Source organism: Terrapene carolina, unplaced genomic scaffold (genome assembly GCF_002925995.2).
Source record: "Terrapene carolina triunguis isolate 2854851 unplaced genomic scaffold, T_m_triunguis-2.0 Scaffold695, whole genome shotgun sequence".
Lineage (NCBI taxonomy): Eukaryota > Metazoa > Chordata > Testudines > Emydidae > Terrapene > Terrapene triunguis.
The window spans coordinates 20,501-42,553 of NW_020665046.1; the positions used below are offsets into that span (position 1 = coordinate 20,501).

Genomic DNA, 22,053 nt, shown 5'->3' on the forward strand with positions numbered 1-22,053 from the left:
AAGATATTGAACAGAGCCGGTCCCAAAACAGACCCCTGCGGAACCCCTTCATCAAAGGGCAATAATACGCCACTTGTACATATCTAAAATGGCAGAGATAACACAAGATAGAACCAGACCCAAAACCAGAGGGATGTTTAGAATGCAGTACAAAGCTCGTCCAAGCTTAAGAAAACCAGGAGATCAATTCTGAAAAAAATGAATGAGGAAAAATATTGACATCACCAGCTGTTGTTAGTGGACATAAGATGTGTACTCTAAGATCCTACAGGGATCAAGATACTAAGCACAAAAGAAATGGCAGCATCTTCAGCTCATTCCAAACCGAGCTGAATTACTGTGTGACCCTGATAGCAACGGCACTCCCATCACAATTTTAGTGACAGGAGCAAATGCTGTTGTGAATAAATCCTGAACTAACTGAAAAGAAGGTTACACCTTTGGGATTTGATAATCTAGATGAAACCACCAAACAAAGCCCACCTCTCAAGACCAGATCTGGATGAGTGCTGAAACTGGATCTTTTCTGTTGTAATTTATTAAATATAGGTTCTGTTCTTTAAATCTGTCTTAGGAAGCTGGGGAGAATTCTAGGTAAAGCTCTCCAGTGAAGCAATGGTAGAGACAGACGAGATTTAAGGTAATACTTCAGTAAATGGGAAATGACTGCCTAGGAAGGAGTACTGCAGAAAGGGATCTGGGGGGTCATAGTGGACCACAAGCTAAATATGAGTCAACAGTGCAACACTGTTGCAAAAAAGCGAACATCATTCTGGGATGTATTATCAGGACTGTTGTAAGCAAGACATGAGAAGTAATTCTTCCGCTCTCCTCCAGGCTGATTAGCCCTCAACTGGAGTACTGTGTCCAGTTCTGGGTGCCACATTTCAGGAAAGATGTGGACAAATTGGAGACAGCCCAGAGAAGAGCAACAAAAAGCTATTAAAGGTCTAGAAAACATGAAGATTGAAAGGAAGAAGATTGAAGGAAGATTGAAAAAATTGGGTTTGTTTAGTCTGGAAAAGAAAAGATTGAGAGGGGACATGATAACAATTTTCAAATACATAAAAGGTTGTTACAAGGCGAGGGGAGAAGAATTGTTCTTCTTAACCTCTGAGGATAGAACAAGAAGCAATGGGCTTAAATTGCAGCAACGAGGGGTTGGACATTAGGAGAAACTTCCTAACTGTCAGGGTGGCTAAGCACTGGAATAAATAGCCTAGGGAGGTTGTGGAATCCCCATCATTGGGGATTTTTAAGAGCAGGTTAGACTAACACCTGTCAGGAATGGTCTAAATAATATGTAGTCCTGCCATGAGTGCAGGGGACTGGATTAGATGACCTCTCGAGGTTCCTTCCAGTCCTATGATTCCAGTACCTGTGATATTATCCAGAGCGCTCCTATTTTGTGGCATTTCTAAATGTAGCTTAGTGACATGATCAGCTACAGTCAAAATTTTTCAAGTGCCAGCAGATACCCTGTTAGTCACCAGAGGCCACTATTTCATTCACTGACTAGGCAACTTTGGCTGTGCAGTGAGCCCAACATAGGGTGGAGGGAGTAACCACAGAATTGCCAACCTCAAAAGTTCAAAATCATGAGTCAGACCCCAAAAAATCAAGAGATTTAAAAAAAAATTTAGATCATGTTTTTGGTCTATCTTTTGATGTTTGGATTCCTCCTGCCCACCCCTAGTGTGTACAACAATTTCAGAGCTGCCCATTCTCCCAAATGTATAGAACAGTGATACTCAGACCTCAGTAGTGTGACTTCATTGTTTCATTTAGTATAATACTATTCATATTTAAAAACAGCATGCTCGGGGAAATATTTAGTTTATATATTATATTCACAGCAAATAAGTTTCAGAGGGGTAGCCGTGTTAATCTGGATCTGTAAAAAGCAACAAAGAGTCCTGTGGCACCTTATAAACTAACAGATGTATTGGAGCATAAGCTTTCGTGGGTGAATACCCACTTCGTCAGATGCATGTAATGGAATTTCCAGATTCTTGCCTGCATATTTATACCTGTCTCTGGAAATTTCCATTACATGCGTCTGATGAAGTGGGTATTCACCCACGAAAGCTTATGCTCCAATACATCTGTTAGTCTATAAGGTGCCACAGGACTCTTTGTAGCAAATAAGTTAATAACAGTACAAGTTGATAACTTAATTGGTTAATAACAGTAAAAGCATTCTGATTGGTTAATACTCTAGAACCTCAAAGGGACTAATACCTTGGGAATGGAGGTTGTTTGTAGCGCTGAAATGTTTGTAACTTTGAACAAAATGTTATGGTGGTTCTTTCAAAAGTTTACAACTGAATATTAACTTACTACAGCTTTGAAACTTTACTATGCAGAAGAAAAATGATTATTTTAACCATCTTAATTTAAATGAAACAAGCACAGAAACAGTTTCCCTACTTTGTCAACTCTTTTTTAGATTTTACCTTTATTTTTTAGTAGTTTACATTAACACAATACTGTGCTGTACAGTATTTGCTTTTTTATTTCATCTCTGCTGCCTGATTGCATACTTCTGGTTCCAAATGAGGTGTGTGGTTGACCGGTCAGTTTGTAACTCTGGTGTTCATAATGCTGAGGTTCTACTGTAATTAAATCACACAGTGTTTTAATATCATGTGCTGCAAAGAGCCAAAGGAGACACATTAAAGAACCACTTTCCACTCATGAGCCACAGTCTGAGTATCACTGGTATCGAACAAGGGGATTTTGGCCCCTGTTGCAGGAGCTCTCGCAACAAGACCCAGCTGAGATCAAATCATATAAGGTTTGTCTAAAACACTGCCTGTTGGCACAGAGAATTCACAGCTTCTCCCCAACTCATATTCTACTTAATTAATTTTGCATCCCACCTCAGCCTTTCCCCCACTCCAGCAATTAATTATGCACCTCCAGCCCCAAGAAAACCTCCTCTTATTGATCCAGGAATCCCCACCACTGTAGTGTCTACTTGGTGTACTTTTTTATTCCTGAGTTACATTCAAACAGGCCTGCTTGTCACTTGTATCAAGTTTTCCATTGCATATTCCACCTGTAATTATCCCGTTTCTATGCCCCAATTATACAGTCAATACTAGGAAAGGAGGGTAGGCCACTTTCTGTTTGGGATCAAAGGGAGAAATTGGTGCTTGCATTAATTCAATTGCTTTAAAGCAAGAGAAACATTCCACCCCAGCTCCCTCCTGCTCTGATTCAGCCACTGCCTGAGCAGCCAGAACATACTATTGTGAGAGACAGGGGGAAAGTTCCATTTCCCTATGGGGCTGTCCAGGGAGAAATTCTAGAGAATTTCACATAATTCAGTGCTTTTTTTCTGACATAAAAATCAGAAATTAGCCATAGGGATTCTCAGAGGGGAGAGCACAGGAGAGATTGGAGGCTTCAGTTTAAAAAAAGAGGTAAAATTCTGACAAGGATACATCTTTCCATGATGAGACATCCCCCCAGAGGTCAGATGGCTCAGCCCACTGGCTTGTTTACTCTTCAGGTGCTGTAGCATTTCCCCCCAACAAATCCACAAACCCCACACGTATCCCCCCGCTCAGCAAAGCCAGTAGGTGTCAGGCTGTAGACATGTACATCCAGTTCCCTATAGTGTTGTAATGCTGCAATCCATCGCACGCATCCCAGAAACGCAGCTCGAGGCCCCTTTCCCTCAAAGGCCTTCTAAACAACACCAGTTGGATGGGCTGGAGTTCGGATGAGCCCGAGAAAGCCAGGGGGTTGTTGCAGGGTGAACAGGGACGTTGTAAGAACCTCCACTATTTGAAACGCCATTTCTGACTTTTACCAAACTTCCCAGCAAACTCTGCTCTGGGATGAAATCACAAGTCCATGGGTCCAGATCTAATGCGTCCAACAGTGCTGAGGGAGTTGGCTGATGTGATTGCAGAGCCATTGGCCATTATCTTTGAAAATTTGTGGAGATTGGGGGAGGTCCCGGACGATTGGAAAAAGGCAAATATAGTGCCCATATTTTAAAAAGGGAAGAAAGAGAACCCGGGGAACTATAGACTGGTCAGCCTCACTTCAGTCCCCGACAAAAGCATGGAGCAGGTCCTCAAGAATTCCATTTTGAAGCACTTGGCGGAGAGGAAGGTGATCAGGAACAGTCAGCATGGATTCACCAAGGGCAAGTCATGCCTGACCAACCTGATTGCCTTCTATGATGAGATAACTGGTTCTCTGGATATGGGGAAAGCGGTGGATGTGATATATCTTGACTTTAGCAAAGCTTTTGATATGGTCTCTGTAGCGGGGTGGACACCCACTCCTGCCTGGCAGGGCTTGAAAGCAGCCCCGCAGAGGAATGCGGCTCTAAAAGCTGGGCTGATTGGGGAAGCGGCCGTAGCTGGGCCACGCCCCAATCAGGCCACAGCTGGCCTGTATAAAAAGGCTGGGAGCCAGAGGCCAAAGAGTCTCTCTCTGCACTCAGAGAGAGAAGGGCCTGGCTGCAGGGAGGTAGAGATAGAATACCTGAGTGGAGCAGGGCTGGGGACAGGCTGGGGAGCTCCAGCCTGGAATGCCCCAGGCTGTGGCCTGGTAGGAGGTCAAGGGGTACTGGGGGTTGCAGAGAGCAGCCCACGGGTAGGCCAAGGCAGCAGGTCCAAACCCAACCTTGCCTGTGATGAGTGGCCTATACTGCAGTCTACCCCAGGGAGCGGGGGCTAGTTGGTGACTGGCAGTGGCCTTACTCTGAGGTGAGGTAGGGATAGTGGGTGGGGGTTCCCCAGGGAGGGGAGACCCTAGTACTGAGGGGTGTACTGCCAGGGGGCAGCACCCCAGATACAAGGGCACCGGGGTCCAGGAGGGACGGGGGCCAGAGGACAGGCGGATCACCGGCCTGTAGGGGGTGCTCCAAGACGCTGGAAGAGCTAATTCCCGAGACGACCAGCAGGAGACGCCGCGGTGGTGAGTCCGCTCCTCTACAGTCTCCCACAGTATTTTTGCCTGCAAGTTAAAAAAGTATGGATTGGATGAATGGACTATAAGGTGGATAGAAAGCTGGTTAGATTGTCGGGCTCAACGGGTAGTGATCAACGGCTCGATATCTAGTTGGCAGCCAATATCAAGCGAAGTACCCCAGGGGTCGGTTTTGTTCAACATCTTTACTAATGAGATTGCACCCTCAGCAAGTTTGCAGATGATACTAAGATGGGGGGAGAGGTAGATATGCTGGAGGGTAGGGACAGGGTCCAGAGTGACCTAGACAAATTGGAGGATTGGGCAAAATAAATCTGATGAGGTTCAACAAGGACAAATGCAGAGTCCTGCACTTAGGACGGAAGAATCCCATGCACCACTACAGGCTGGGGACCGACTGGCTAAGCAGCAATTCTGCAGAAAAGGACCTGGGGATTACAGAGGATGAGAAGCTGGATATGAGTCAGCAGTGTGCCCTCATTGCCAAGAAGACCAATGGCATATTGGGCTGTATCAGTAGGAGCATTGTCAGTAGATCGAGGGAAATGATTATTCCCCTCTATTTGGCACTGGTGAGGTCACACCTGGAGTATTGCGTACAGTTTTGGTCCCCCCACTACAGAAGATATGTGGACAAATTGGAGAGAGTGCAGCAGAGGGCAACGGAAATGATTAGGGGGCTGGGGCATATGTCTTACGAGGAGAGGCTGAGGGAACTGGGGTTATTTAGTCTGGAGAAGAGAAGAGTGAGGGGGGATTTGATAGCAGCCTTCAACTACCTGAAGGGTGGTTCCAAAGAGTATGGAACTAGGCTGTTTTCAGTGGTGGCAGATGACAGAACAAAAAGCAATGGTCTCAAGTTGCAGTGGGGGAGGTCTAGGTTGGATATTAGGAAACACTATTTCACTAGGAGGGTGGTGAAGCACTGGAATGGGTTACCTAGGGAGTGGTGGAATCTCCATCCTTAGAGATTTTTAAGGCCCGACTTGACAAAGTCCTGGCTGGGATGATTAGTTGGTGTTGGTCCTGCTTTGAGAAGGGGGTTGGACTAGATGACCTCCTGAGGTCTCTTCCACCCCTAATATTCTATGAGATATGGTGTGTGACATTTCAATGGGATTCTGTTTTTTTGAGGGGGAAGGTGTGTGAAGAGGGTTTAAAAATCAGGATTCAACCTTGACTATGGAAAGACTACTGCTGTTAGACTGTTTGGGGCAACATTTCTTGTCAGAGGGAACATTATAGTCAATACATTCAACCCTCTAACCCTGCTCCAGCACTTTACCCCATTTTACTGACCCCTCCTAGCTGTAGGCAGATACCTCTACCTTCCTGCTGAGGATGGAGGGATGGGACCTCCCTGCAGGACGGGGATTGACAAATTCTCATTCCTGTTGCTGCTAACCAAAAAAAAAAAAAGAGTTGGGGAAGACAGGGGAAATAAAGGATCTGTCACCCCCATTCTGGTGCTTTCAGCCAGCTTAGGGGAGATAACAGTGTCAGATGAGCCCACACTTCCTGAGACCTCCTTCCTTGCTTCACTGCTAGCTGACTTCATTAACATGTCAGCTTGCTCACTGGTTCTTCTGGTGACATCTACTACATCCACTTCCTCCAGACTACCCTCTCCACACCACCACAAATAATCTGGCATAGGAATGCTAAGGACCACAATGTTACATTCAGATCAACACCCGCCTCCTATGCCATCAAAAGAAGCATCGTAAACACAGCCTTGGTACTGTACTGTATGGAGAGTTCCTTCTCTCCCCACACTCTCCACTCGTAAGTGCACCACTAACCTCCTTGCAGGGGCAGGTGCACCAGGCACCCACCCACACCCACACAGATTCACACCTTTTCAGGAAGAGGAAGAAGAAAAGCTGTCCCAGCAGTGATCCTCACTTGAATCTCCCATCAAATCCCAAAATTCCAGAAGGGAACATGGAGAAAGGAGTACCTGGTTTCCCCTTCATGCTGTATGCCTTTTGCATATGCTGTCCCTGTATCTCAACACAAATATAGCAAGTTTGCTGCCCATTCCCAACTCTAGGTCTCTTTCGCCTATTGCTGCTTCTGCACATTTCACCTCCCACTGATATCTGTTTTTCTGATTCACCATTAAAATTTTACATTTCCCCCCAAATTCATTCCTGTTTTGTAATCTTCTGACCATATTTCCAGCCCCCCAGGCCACTTTGGATTAATCATCTGGTCATCTATAGCAGTGTTTCCCAAACTTGGGATGCCACTTGTGTAGGGAAAGCCCCTGGCGGGCCAGTTTGTTTACCTGCCGCATCCGCAGGTCTGTCCGATCGTGGCTCCCACTGGCCACGGTTCGCTGCTCCAGGCCAATGGGGGTGGCAGGAAGCAGCGGCCAGTATATCCCTCTGCCCGTGCCGCTTCCAGCAGCTCCCATTGGCCTGGAGCAGTGAACCGCAGCCAGTGGGAGCTGCGATCGGCCGGACCTGCGGACACGACAGGTAAACAAATTGGCCCAGCCCACCTGGGGCTTTCCCTACACAAGCGGCGTCCCAAGTTTGGGAAACACTGATCTATAGAATAATGACTGGTGTGGAGAAAGTAAATAAGGAAGGGTTATTTAGTTCTTGTGTTATGAGAAGACGTAAAGCTCACCAAATGAAATTAACAGGCAGCAGGTTTAAAACAAACAAAAGGAAGTATTTCTTCACACGTCACACAGTCAATCTATGGAACTCTTTGAAGACCAAGTCTATAACAGGTTCAAAAAAGAACTAGATTAGTTCATGGAGGATAGGCCCATCAATGGCTGTTAGGGATGGTGGCCCTAGCCTTTGTTTGCCATAAGCTGGGAATGGGCAACAGGGGATGGATCATTTGATGATTACCTGTTCTGTTCATTCCCTCTGAAGCACCTGGCATTGGCCACTGTTGGAAGACCCAGTATGGCTGTTCTTATGTCACCACTGCTCCCAACCCTTTCTTTCTGCCAAAGAGATCTCAGAGAAATTTCCCATTTGCTGGACAGAACAGTTCTGTTTCTATTTTAGGGTTTGCCTGCACAGGGGATTTAATCTGTAGCTATTTGACAAGCTTTAGGTAACACACAATAAGCAAGTAACACTAATAGCATGCCTACAGAACAGGTATTCTTCAATTCACATTACGGTGTGCACACGGTGGGGATCTGCTGCATACTAAGCATGTGGCATGAGTCTTAGAGGATATCCCATGATCCTTTGCTTTGTTGCTGAGCTGTGTGCATACTGGGATTTTTCTCACTGCACATTGTGGGATGCATATAGAGGAAGTAAGGCAGAAGCCAGTGGAATTATGGGATTTAGGGTCAAATTTAAAAAATCCCATGATTCCACTCTCTCCGTCCCATGCTTCCTCTTTCTGGGCATGCTAGCACCATTTTCTAATTGCCAGCATGGACCCAACAATGTTTCACACCACTATGCTGGCAACCAAAAATACACAGAGGCTGCTTGGGGTGTATTTCAGGTCTCAAAGTCAGGTGGCTTAAGTTTTGGACTTCACCCACCACACCACCAAGCAGATCATGTGGTAGCAGCAGCAGATCCTCCAGCAGCAGCAACAGCTTCAGTAGTGGCGGAGGAAGTAGGACAAGGATGATGAAGAAGGGGGTAATACCAAGCAACTGCTACTACAAGAGCAGTTCCTGGGGCAGTTTCACATGGTACAGTGCTGTTTCTGGGCTTGGGAAAACAGCATTGATTGGTGGGAAAGGACTGCTCTGCAGACCTAGGATGACCAACAGTGACAAGAGAATTTCAGGACGACAAAGGTGATCTTTTTAAAAATATGTGTTGAATTAGCTCCAGAGCTGCAGTGGGAGTGTACCAACCTGCAGTGCCCCATATCATAATAGGTTGTGATCCAGCTGCTTGCTTGTAACCAGGAGAGACTTTCCTTCCCTCTGTCTGTACACCCCATTACAGTCCGCCCCCTTCCAGAAGTGCTGCAGGAGTGGAAGGAAATTGCGAGTTATACTGGGAAGAATGTTCATGCAGCTATCCCTCTGTCACGGAGTGTGGGGGGACACAAGGCCCTGCACCCCCGGCTTCCTGCAATTCACCATGACTCGCAGCCAGCCAGTAAAGCAGAAGGTTTATTTAGAAGACAGGAATACAGTCCAAGACAGGTCTTGCAGGCACAGACAACAGGACCCCCCTCCCTGTTAGGTCCATCTTGGGGTCCCAGGGGCACCACAGCCCCATTGGGGGAGGCAGAGCCCCGTCTGGGCTCCCTCCATTACCTTTGTTCAGTTTCCCGGGCCAAAGTGTCACCTGGCCTCTAGCCCCTTCCTGGGTTCTCATGTTACATGCTCAAGTATTCTCCCTCAAGGCCAGTCTCCCATCCCCCAATGCAGACCGTCCGAGCCACACTCCCCTGCCTTCGCAGCCAACACTCCCCACTCAGCATTCAAAGACCCCATTAAGAACAGTCCCAGTTCGTCACACCCTCATAACCAGCAATTTCTCAGTCTCAGATTTTGCTTTATCTCCCCTGCAGACATGGTGAAAATGCAGAGGAAAATGGAGAGGGTTTTGCACTTATTGACTAAAGCATTCACTGTTTCCAGTCTTTCTTTTTGCACGTCTGTGAAAAGCTGTTAAGAGCATTGCTATCGCTAAGGGAGTTGTAGTCTTAGTACCTGTATGACTATGCAATGCCCATGTTTACTGCACATAAACCGAGAATACTAAATGAACTTCTTTTTCTGTAACCACTGTCTCAATAAACAGTTGAATTTCCCAGAATTTTTCATTATCACGTTTTCATTATTAAACTATGCTGTGGGAGAGGAGGGGAGGTGGGGTAGAGGTTGTGGCTGCACGATGCTGCTGGCTGCCATTTTGAGCAGACAAACAGAGTTGGGGAGTGGGGTAGGGGGTGGTTCACTGGGCAGACAGGGGCAGGAAGGGAAAGAAAAATAGGTAGATGGGTATGTGCCCTCCGTGGCATGGGCTTGAAAACATTTGATGATCAGGACTCTAGGATGAGACAGAAGCCAACTGCCCAGCACGAGGAGCCACCACTATGAAAATGTATATGCGGGAGGGAGGGGGTGTGTGTGCGAGTGAGCTGAGGGAGGAAGGTGAGGGCTGGAGACTCAGGCTCCTACTTCATATCTGTGAAAAATGCCTGCGGCTGTGGGACAGAACAAAAAGTAGCACAGCAGTATAGTACAGTAATATATGATGAAGATAGACACTTACTTGCTGAGGTTCCCTCTATAGGATCCACAGTCCCAGACTGAGTTTCTGACTGGGAATTGGCCTTGCAGCCTACAGGGCTGCCCTGAAGAGATCCTGGATTTCCAGGGAGATCTCTTCACTTCATTGTGTTGCTCCTCCAATGACTTGCTGCTCATCCTTGGGGGATTGAGGAGTTGTTGGAATACAGGGTCCACAACCTCCTTGGGTTCAGTAGTGATGTAGTTGCATAAAATCTTGTCCAAAAATGGACACGCTATATGTCCACAGCCAGACTATTTCCTGCCATCCCTGTGTGATGGGATCCCTGGGGTGCAGCCTTGGACTGTGGGACCGCTGTGCCCCCTGAACTCTCTCCAGCCTGGGCTCTCTCACAATGCCTTGCTAGTGACCAGCAGCAAATGCCTCCAGGCACTGTGATCACGCAGCACAACAGCATCTGGAGCTCCACACCCAGCTATATTGCATGGATGCTCCCAGAGCCACTCATGAGTCACACAGAGAAAGGCACCAGAGCCAAATCCCCACAGCACTGTACCTCAGAAGTATACCATTTTGCACTGCTCAAGACGAGCAATGCAGATTTATTAATTGGTTCACCACTTCATCAATGGAAAGTGGATATACACCAGCCTTTGCAAAACCTGAGCAGATTTACCACATATTTCAGGCAAACTCACTGGTAAAGATAAACAATTAAAGAAGTGCATTGATTACAAAAGATAGATTTTAAGTGATAGGCAAAAAGTCAGAGTTAGTTACCAAAAGAAATAAAATATAAGCACGCAGTCTAAACTCTCAATCCTATTAGACTGGGCAATATCTAGATTAAGCAGTTTTTCTCACCCCACTGGATATTACAGTCCTTAATATACAGATTTGTCCCTTAAATCTGGGTGAGTCTCCTCTGTTGGAGTCTTCAGTCTTCTTCTCAATGTCTTTGTTGCATGCAGCATAGGTGGGGGCAGGAGAAAAGGCCAAGCATGTGGCCACTGTCTTTGTTTTATACCCTCAGTCCATGTGCTTGGAAAACGCAAGTCTAGGCATGTCTGGGTGCATTACTGAGTCACCTGGCAAGGTTGAGCAATTCCCCTGGTGTGGCCTCATGCAGGTGAGTCATTGCATTGTAGCTCCCTTGCTGGACAATGGTTGTTGATGGGTTGATTGACACCGCACTCAGGTGTTGGCTACTTTCCTTGCTGTCTGGCTGATTCCCCAACTTACAGCATGTTTTAATGACCACCATACAACACAATTCTCATAACTTCATATGCATTAATGATATACATATATGGATAGAGAAATGACTTTCAGCAGATCATAACCTTTCCCCTGATACATATAAAGCATGCCTTGTAAGGTAAGATCACGATTATATAAAAATGAGGAATATGGGAGTTCCAGGATGCTCCCCCAAGGTATAGAATGTCTAACCCTGGTTTTAGTGTAAATACCCAAGCTGTTTGCTCAGCATTGGTAGGCATCCAGTTGTAACCCCTTGCAGACATCTTCTTAGCCACATCCACAAAAAGATCTTTATTCAGTGACTTGCCACATGAGATTGCTGCACCAACACTTCTCCCCAGATGGCTAGGAGATCTAGGGTCTCAGCACTCCACGAGGCATGTTGCAAGGTTTCTGGAATAGCATTGCAGCAATGCTGCTATAGTCAAATCCAGGAGCAAATGGGAAACTTCTGGGCCTGTGCCAGTTTTTAAATGCAGGAAGGGACATCTGGTCAACTTGACCCCAAAGCAGTTGAGGGCACATAGGTAAACAGACAGGTCAGTACTGGACACCTGCAAAGCAGTGTGGGATAGAAGTTGGAGGACTGCCAAAACAGTGCATCGCAGCATTGCATGCAAACAATGGATTTAACTAACTCGATTTGAATCGAACAATACACTTTGAAAGAGAATTCCAGAGCTTGTGATAAATGTGGCGTTCATGTGCTGTGATGAACTGCATTGTGTATACGCAGACATTTTCACGCTGCATTAACTTGAGTTATTGAGGACTAAACCCCCCATTTAGACACCTCCTTAAGGGTTTATACTGCCACCCATCATGCTAGTATCTAAGCACCTTCTGTGTGAAATCAATAGCATTAGTCCCTAATGGCCTTTATGGAGTCTGTCACTACTCCTTTTCAGAATAAAAATAAGCTTAGAGTGTTTTTTTTAATTAACACATTTTAGGTTGATTGGTTTCAGGTTTTGGTTTTTTGTTTTGATATTTCTGGGAGGGACGCGAGATGGGAGGGGCTGAATGCATTTTTTTGGGTAGAAGAAGGTGGCAATGCCATTTGCTCCTGTTCAGACTAAGTGGATGAGGCTAGTATAAAAAAAAACAAACTAAAATGATTTGTCTAATGATTTTAACACAAGTGTCAAGACTTTTTCTCCAATAATCTCAGTTTTTTGCTGATCTATACAAAGACAAGTGGGTGAATGTAATCAGAGCCCAGCTGTTGAGATGCAACTTTAAGCTCCATCTATAGAGCCAGAACCTCCAAGGGGGTCTTTGAGATAGAAAATGGGCTAGCTGAGTATCAAGGAAAGAGGATGTAGAACTCTTGACACAGCAGGAAACTAGGGTATTCTAAAAAGTACCAGAAAACTGGGGCAGGAGCTAGGTATCCAATGGAAACCACAAGCCTGGGGTGGAGTCTGGCCAGAATGTCTTAAAGGAGCTCTTATTTAAAGAAAAGTTTGCTGAACTCTTAAATATAAATGGAAACCACAGAGAGAAGATAGGTGCTGAAGACACTGTCAGGTTCTCCCTATGGAGAACAGCCTCTCAGGAAGGAGCCATCCCAGCTGGAAGGCTTTATCTACTTTAAGGAAATTTGCCCTGTTGTCACTACATAGTTGGTACTGGACTGAACTGCCCTGATGACAGCCCATTTTATGCTGTGCAACATGTCTATATCCAGTGGTGGCACATTAATTACACTGATGAAATTTCTTTAATGCAGTCAGAGCCTGAATAATCTCGAGCTCACATGTACCCCTGATTCTTGATCACAAGCATTCATGAATGGGCTGGACACAGAAATAAGTGATTTCCACTGAGTGGAGCTGTGGACCTTTTTGACATAATACTTGACAGTGAGAAAGTTTCCAGGAAACTGAAGGAGACATGGATCATTTTAAACAACTTTTTATTAGAACTTTAAAAAAACAATAAAGATAATGTTTTTTGAAACGAGAATTAAACTCATACCTTTGAAATCCATATTTCAAACACACACACACACACAAACAAAAACACACAACTATGTTCCCTTCACTCACAAAAAGAATCCTCAAAGCTCATAACTTCAAGAAAAATTCTTGTCAGTAACAAGAGCTACAGAATCCCAGAGAAGGAAGCTGGTTTCTTACATTGTAAACTCTTCTGGGCAGGAACTGTGCAAACCTTGTTGTGCACCACCTAGTATAATACAGCCCCAATTCCTGATGAGGCCTCTGGGCACTACTTTAATAAAGACATTAAATAGTAAAATCCTCCTGTAAGAGTGATTATCATTATTATAGTCTCCATTTTACAGATGGGGGGAATGAAGGCACAGTGAGGTGAAGTGAGCTGCCCAGAGTTACCAAACAAGTCTGTGACAGAATTGGGAATAGAACCCGAGAGTGCTGACTTTCCACCTTCTGCTCTATCTGCTAGAAGATGCTCCATTTATTTCCCACTATAAATTGTCTGAGGCCCTCCCTGTGCTCATTTTTTCATTCCTCTTAAATATATTTATTAAAAATGACTAACATGATTTCCCCTTAATTACACTACCTACTCCCCTTCCATCACCCAAATGACCCACCCCCCAACACCTCCTGGTCCCTTCCTTTGGCTCCCAGCATGCATTCCTCTCAACACCCCAGGGCCTTACATGACTCTTCTTCGAGCACCAACACTGCCTCTTTTTCTAACTCGACCACCGACACTCCATCCTCAGCAAGGCATTTTTCATTCACTATGAACAGGGAAGAACTGTGGTCCCAAAGTGGAAACACAACTGGCTTCCATCCACTGGGAGACCCTGGAAGGATATCGGATACGAAGCTTTCTCCACTTTCAGACCACTCTTAGGGTTCCCCTCCCATGTGGATTCTCTGATGTCGAATAAGGGCAGAGCTCACAGTGAAGCCTTTCCCACAGTTGGCACATTCATAGGGTTTCTCCCCAGTGTGGATTCGGCGATGCTGGATAAGATGTGCGCTCTGACGGAAGCTTTCCCCACACTCGGTGCATTCATAGGGTCTCTCTCCTGTGTGGATTCTCTGATGTCGAAGAAGGGCTGATCTCCAAAGGAAGCTTTTCCCACAGTCAGCACATTCGTAGGGCCTTTCCCCCGTGTGGAATCGCCGGTGCTGAATGAGGTGTGAGCTCACTGTGAAGCTTTTCCCACATTCGGCACATTCATAAGGTCTTTCCCCCATGTGGAATCTCTGATGCTGAATGAGAGCGGAGCTCACAGTGAAGCTCTTCCCACACTCAGCACACTCATAGGGCCTCTCGCCTGTGTGGACTCTCTGATGTTTCATAAGCTCTGAGCTCTGACTGAAGGTTTTCCTGCACTCGGCACATTCATAAGGTTTCTCTCCAGTGTGGGTTCTCTGATGACGAGTAAGGGCTGAGCTCACACTGAAAGTCTTCCCACAGTCACCACATTCGTAGGGTCTCTCTCCTGTGTGGATTCTCTGATGCTGGATTAGCTGCCAGTTCCCACTAAAGCTCTTGCCACACTCGCCACATTTATAGGGTTTTTCTCCTGTGTGGATTATCTGATGCCGAATGAGTTTTGAGCTCATACTGAAGCTTTTCCCACATTCAGCACATTCATAGGGTCTCTCCCCTGTGTGGATTCTCTGATGCTGAATAAGGTGCGAGCGTTGCCGGAAATTTTCCCCACACTCGGCACATTCAAAGGGTTTCTCTCCGGTGTGGATTCTCTGATGCTGTCTGAGGTTTGAGCTCACCCTGAAGCTTTTCCCACAGTCATCACACATTACTGATTTCCTCCTCATAGGATTTCCCTGTTGGACAATGTCTGGCAGTTTCCTGAAAGCTCTTTCACATGCAGTTGATTTGCTTTGTCTCTTCCCTGGAGGAGTTCGCAGATGCCTTTCCAATCTGCGTTGACCCTCACAGGCTTTGCCCTGCTCAGGACTCTGGGAAATATTCCTTTGGGGTATTCGTGATAACTTGCCCTGTGGTTCCATTGACTCAGGACCTTCCTGGTGCAGATTCTCCTCCTCATTCTCACTCACAATCCCATCACCTAGTCAATAAAATGAGAATCCAGAGATGAGTCACAGGAGAGAAAGGAAACCTTAGAACAAAGACTCATCTTGAAAATCTTATTTACATATGAACATATGATACCTGCACTTGTTACATGTGACAGGGTATGTCTACACTTCGAGCCTGGGGGTGTGATTCCCAGCTTGTGGAGACATATTCATGCTAGTTCTCATCTAAGTTAGCATGCTAAAAACAGAATGCAGCCCCAGCAGCGCAAGCAGCAGGATGGGCTGCCACTAGCCACCTTGAGTGCATGTCTATGCTCTTGGACAGACAAGCACGCCAGGTGGCTCCCTCCAGCCACTTGTCCTACCATGGCTACATTTTATTTTTTGTTCAAATAAATGTCTATATATAGTGTATACTCCTTGTTAGTAAAAAGTACCAAATTTAGTGTAAAGGCTATATTTGGTTGAAAAGCACTATGTTTTTAATAGTTATACCAACCATGAGATTTAACATTTCCTTAGGAAAGCAACTAAAAAGTACAAATGCAAAACAAGATTAAAATTAACTATTTAAATCAAGGTTTCCTGCTTGCTTATTTAACACATGATTTAAATCAGAGATTTAAATGACTTTGAAAAGCCCTGGCTGGGATGATTTAGTTGGGGGTTGGTCCTGCTGTGAGAAAGGGGTTGGACTGGATGACCTCCTGACGTCTCTTCCAATGATTTAACTCAATCCAGCCGGTGCTGCATATTCATCAGTTTGGGTGCTGGAGATACTGCTGCCTCAGGAGAGGAAGACGAGAGGTCCACTGGAGAGGCTGGATCTAGAGGCTCCTGATCATGGTCTTCCTTATCCAAGTATTCTTCCATCTGTTCCCTAGCTATTGAAGAAGGTGTAGGTAGGGACATCACAGTGTGGGGAGTCAAAATGGAAGCAGCAGGGGAGCAAGATCTTCACTGTTGCATAGATGAATGAGAGGGGCAAGTTTTGGAGCAGGGTGGATAAAAATCAATGATTTAAAAAAAAAATCAGATTTTTTTGATAAAATGCTTTTTGGGGAAAAAAACCTATCTAAAGAGAGTTTTAATTAAGATACATTATAGCTCAAAGATATCTCATCATGGAATAGGGATTATAAATTCTAATTCTATAGTATGAGACAATATATTAATGTAATGTTTAAGAAAAGTTTTGTAAATGAGTTCCAATAGTTCATGGATTAGGGACCCATCTTATGGGGTTCCAGGGGCTTCTGTATAGATTTATTTAAATTAATCTTTTTACAGTACAGACCCATTTACGCGCGGATGTCAGGAGTCAAGCCATCACGACTGTGTGTTAACGGACCGCGGGTTAAGAGGGCCATGCTGAAATAGCTTAAGATATCTATATATACACACACACGTATAATTATCTAGGATTACATACATATTCACAGCGTCCCAAATACTGCAGGCCTATCTGTTAACAGCGCTTTGCAAGAATATGAATTCAAATGTGTAATCTAATAAAAACATTATTATTACTACACAGGGGTGAAAGTAACTCAGGACACTTACCGGTACGGGGTGGGGGCGGCTCTGGCCCCTGGAAGGGGCAGGGCCTTGGGTGGAAGGGGTGGGGCTAGGGGTCAGCATCCCCCAGCCAGCCCTTCCAGGACACCTGGTCCATGCTGCCCGGGGTTCCCGTGGTGATTTAAAGGGCCCGAGGCTCTGGACGCCGCTGCTGTGGTAGCGGCATCCAGAGCCCCGAGCCCTTTTAAATCACCGGTCCCAGGGCAGCTGCTCCCTTTGCTCCCGCCCCCCCACCCCCGTTGGCGGCCAAGGTGGGGCAAAAGGGGTAGGGACCGTAAAGCGCTGCAGGGTCCTTTGCCTCAGCAGCACTTTAATGTTGCTGGCCCCCCTCCGTCGGCGGCCCAGTGCTGCCACAGCAAAGGACCATCACTTTAATGTCCCTGCCCTTTTTGCCTCCCCCGTCAGCAGCCCTGCTGGTAGGGTCCCTACTGGCAGGACTACCGACGGCAGGGTGGGGAAGGGGCAGCAACGTTAAATCGCTGCCGCAGCAAAGGAGCATCCTTAAAGCGCTGCCGTGGCAGCGCATTAACATTGCTGCCCGTCGGCAGTAAAGACGTACAACACGTTTCCACTCCGCACTTCCTGTCCATTTCTAGGTCAGTGAGTTAGTGAGCAAATCTGTAGCGCTACATAGCAAGTTCCTGTAACGAGCCTTGTGTGTTAAATAGGTAGCACTGGGAGGCATGGGGCTACCGCGCGTTAAGCGGATTCACGCGTAAACAGGTCTGTACTGTATCTACCCAATGGGGCTCAGTGCTCCATCTAGAAGATACCATCAGAGATGCTTAGTTTTGCAGTTCTCAAACTGTGGATTTGTCTCTACAGAGATAACATGCTTGTTAACAGCAAAAATGTTTTTAAATAAATCAATAAATAATACATAGAGGTGAGAAATAACAGACCTCAACCCTATTGTCCCTCTGCAAATTTTTGTACACAGAGTCAATCCTGTACCTCTCTCTAAAAGTGCAAAGTTTCAAAAAGTTCAATGAATAGAAGATTGTTGGGGGCAGAATAGATCTGAACAAGGAGAAGAAGTCTGGAGATAAATGTGAGCAGGGAGGGACAGGCAGTAGAAACAAAAGTGAAACTGTCTGAGCAGCATATTCCAGAAGTCTTGAGGTCTTTCTGAGTGTAGGCTTCATTGATTGGAGATCTACCATACCATTCTCTCACTAGAAGGGAAAACCTCTAATGGCAGCAGGCTGTAAAGAAGACTCAATTTGGGAATATTTTAATGAAGTTCCTCTACCTGTGGGAAGACAGGCATGTGTGCAAAATGCAAACAGTGCAACAAAGAAATGCAAGGCCTGATTGCCCGAATGAAACAACATCATGAGACGTGTTCCTTCTCAGGAGGAAGCTGCGTTGAAGATGATGAAAGGAACATGTTTGAACATGAAGAATCTTCAGGTTGGTAAACTTTCTTATTTCATACTTCTTTCTTAAGGACTGCCTGTGTTCCTTCTGGACTATTCTTGAATTCTCATGTTTGAACAAAAAATATAGTTGTTACTCTATGGTACTATCATTTTAGATGCAGTTGTGATAAAAAATAAATAGCTGAAATAGGCAGATCTTCCTTTTACAATTTCACCTTTACTGAGTGCCAGTGAATGAAATGAGTAAAATGAGCAGTATCGTAATAATAATTAAATAACTGCATTGACTTATTTTGTTTAGGAGAATCCATCCTCAACATACAGGATTCGGAAGACTATCCACCTTCAAGATCACCATCATTTTCTATAGTTTCAGAGTTATCTGCCAATGATAGTGTTTCCGTCACATCATGTATGTCAGATAGCCACAGTATATCGCCTGTAGCAAAAAGAAAAAAATATCTCCATCATCCAGAAACAACCAGAGATAAATTTGTGATAAATACCAGCAGATTACAAAAAGAGGTAATTGATGAAAAAATTGCCCTGTTTGTTTACGCAACAAACTCTCCTTTCCGTATGATTGAGAACCCACACTTCATTAACATGGTTCAGTCATTAAGACCAGGATACAGTCCACCCAACAGAGCAGATGTCACAGGCAAATTGCTGGATAAAACGTATGAAAGAGAAATTGAGCAGTGTGCAAAAAGTCTAAAGAGTAAAATTGTTAACCTGAGTCTTGATGGGTGGAGCAATGTCCGCAATGATCCTGTTGTATGTGCTTGTGTGACAACTGAAGAAGGGAATGTCTTCCTTACAGAAACAATTGATACATCAGGAAATGCACACACAGCAGAATACTTGCAAGAAGTAGCAGTAAAAGCTATAACAAACTGTGAAAAAAAATTCAAATGAGAAGAAATTTAGAAGAGAGTCCCAAGCTAATAACATACGGTTGCAGTGCTTATTTGATGCACCTCCTAGCCAAAGACTTCAGTGTTCCAGAAATAAAGGCTAATGTTGTTGAAATTGCAAAATACTTCCATAACAACCACTTTGCAGCAGCTGCTCTGAAAAAAGTGGGAGGAACCAAGCTAACTCTCCCACAAGACATGCGATGGAACTCAGTAGTGGACTGTTTTGAGCACTATATCAAGAACTGGCCTAATCTGATGACAGTTTGTGAACCAAATCGTGAAAAAATAGATGGCACTGTCACAGCCAAAGTTCTCAACATTGGGCTTAAGAGAAATGTTGAACACATGCTGAGTACCCTGAAGCCTATTTCTGTAGCCTTCAACAAAATGCAGGGAAATAGCTGGTTTATTGCTGATGCTGTTGAAATTTGGAAGGAACTGAGTGAGATCGTAAAAAGAGAAATATACAGTGACAGAGTTAAATTACAAGCATTAAAAAAACGAATGGGACAAGCACTATCTCTAGTTCATTTTCTTGCAAATATTCTCAATACTTGGTACCAGGGTCAAACCTTAACTGCTGAAGAAGAGGAGTTGGCTATGACATGGACATCCAGCAATCATCCCTCCATAATGCCAGCTATAATAAGCTTCAGAGCTAAGGGTGAACCATTCAAGAAATATATGTTTGCTGATGATGTTTTAAAGAAAGTCACACCAGTGAACTGGTGGAAGTCACTTAAGCACTTGGATTCAGAGACTGTTGAAATGATAATCTCACTTTTAACAGCAGTAGCTTCTTCTGCCGGTGTAGAAAGAATATTTTCTTCCTTTGGACTAATTAATTCCAAATTGAGAAATCGTTTGGGACCTGAAAAAGCAGGAAAGCTTGTTTTTCTTTTCCAGATTATGAACAAACAGGAAAATGAAGGTGAAGATGACCGAGTTAGCTGCAGAAGCCAATATTTTAAGTTTCTCATGTTGACCTGGCTAACAGTCAATTTAATTTTTGTTTTGTTTTTAAAAAATATTTCATTTAACTATTTTAGTTTAAAACAATTTTAACAGAAACAAACCTGATTTGAAAAAACTTCAATGTTTAGCTAAATTAAAAAATTCATATGCTTGTTTTGTTAAAATATTATATGTTTGCTGTTGAAGAAAAAAATCCAGAATACATTAATGTTGTTGTTTTAGTTAAATAAAACAATTTAAATGTCTGTCTGGTGATGTTCTCCTCCTAATACAGCATGGCAAGAAAAGCCTCCAAATATTAATGATTAACCTGTTGAATTGGAGATATTTATGAAGTCATTGGGAGGTGAACTATCTGCTTCAATTACCTTTGGTAAATGAAATAACCAAACAATCATTCATTTTCTGATATAGCTGTAAAACTAATCTGAAAAGTTTTCAAAATAAATCACTTTAAAATATATAGTGTATACCTTCTAAAAATGAAACCTACATCTAACTCTGAGTTGTGAAGAATATGTATTAAGGTTATAACAACCAACAAAAATGCACTTTTATGTAGAAATTCATGATTAAATCAAGTCTTCCTGACTAGTGATTTAAATCAAATCCACCCTGCTTTGGAGGAAGGGCTTCAATATCTAAACTGTTGCCAAGAGGGAATATTAAAAGAAAAAAGCTGATAGGGTTGAGTAGGCCAAGGTGAGGGCCAAGCAGAATGTGAAGGGTGAGATGGGGCCCTAGGATGAGGAGCCATATGGTGAGAAGGTGACCCATCACCTAACCCAGTTGCACAGGGAGAAGAAACTGGGGATGGTTTCTAGCTAGAGGAGGGAGAAAAAGCATGGTCAAGAGAGGAGAAGGAATATGCTATAAGTAGTGATCTTGATAATGACAGAAGCTACCAGTGATATGGTGACTGCAGCCAACAGGATGTCTGCTGGCACCGTGATTGACTCAACCACTAGTGCTTGTTCTGGTACCAAGGGCTTCAGTGTTTAGTAAGACTGCTTGATTTTGGACTCTGGCACCGGGGTTGATTTGACTTTGCTTGGTACTGAGCATGCAGGCATTTGTGCCTCACTAGCCCCTGCTGTAGGAGATGGCTTAATGTTTGGCTCCTGGGAGGAGGCAGAAGGGATATGACTCTTCTTAGGCCTGTTAGATTTTTCCTTTTGTGGGGAGGCAGATAGGTGCCGAGAGTCTTTTGACTGATGCTCTGACCTGCATTGCCATAGTGTGGAGGAGGCAGGGTTGGTCTTTGGCACTCCCAATGGTGCCAAGTGTGGATTAGGAATCCAGGGATGGCCCAACACCTAAGACCAGTATTGAGGGAATTCCAGATTTTCATTACACTCACTGACTATTCCCTAGATAATTTAGCTTACGTCTCACCTGTGCCATTTGGTATCACTGTTTCCTCATAGCCCTGGAGAGAGGGGATCAACAGCTCTTCCTTTTGTTCCATGCGGGAGATCATCTCCGGTTTGATAATTGGAAATCCTGCTCAAGGGAGGAGAAATGGGCAAGATCAGGAATCTCTTTACCAGGGGACATTTCAGTTGCATAGAAGGGAAATACCTTGTGCTAAAGCCAGATGTGTGCTAGGACGTGTGTTGTGTCCCCAGTAGGAGAGTCAGCTCTTCATAAACTGGGGGATTTAGAAAGAGAACAATACTAAGCGACTTGCAGAGATCTTACTGGCCAAGACCAGGGCCCATCAGAAAACAGAACAAGCCTGGGGAGTGGAGGGGACAGTGAT

At 44.6% G+C, this 22,053-nt stretch overlaps 1 pseudogene; it reads right to left on the reverse strand.

Moving 5' to 3' along the window:
- The window catches only part of LOC112108847, a 47,385-nt pseudogene that overhangs the window by 5,977 nt on the left and 19,355 nt on the right, over window positions 1–22,053 (reverse strand).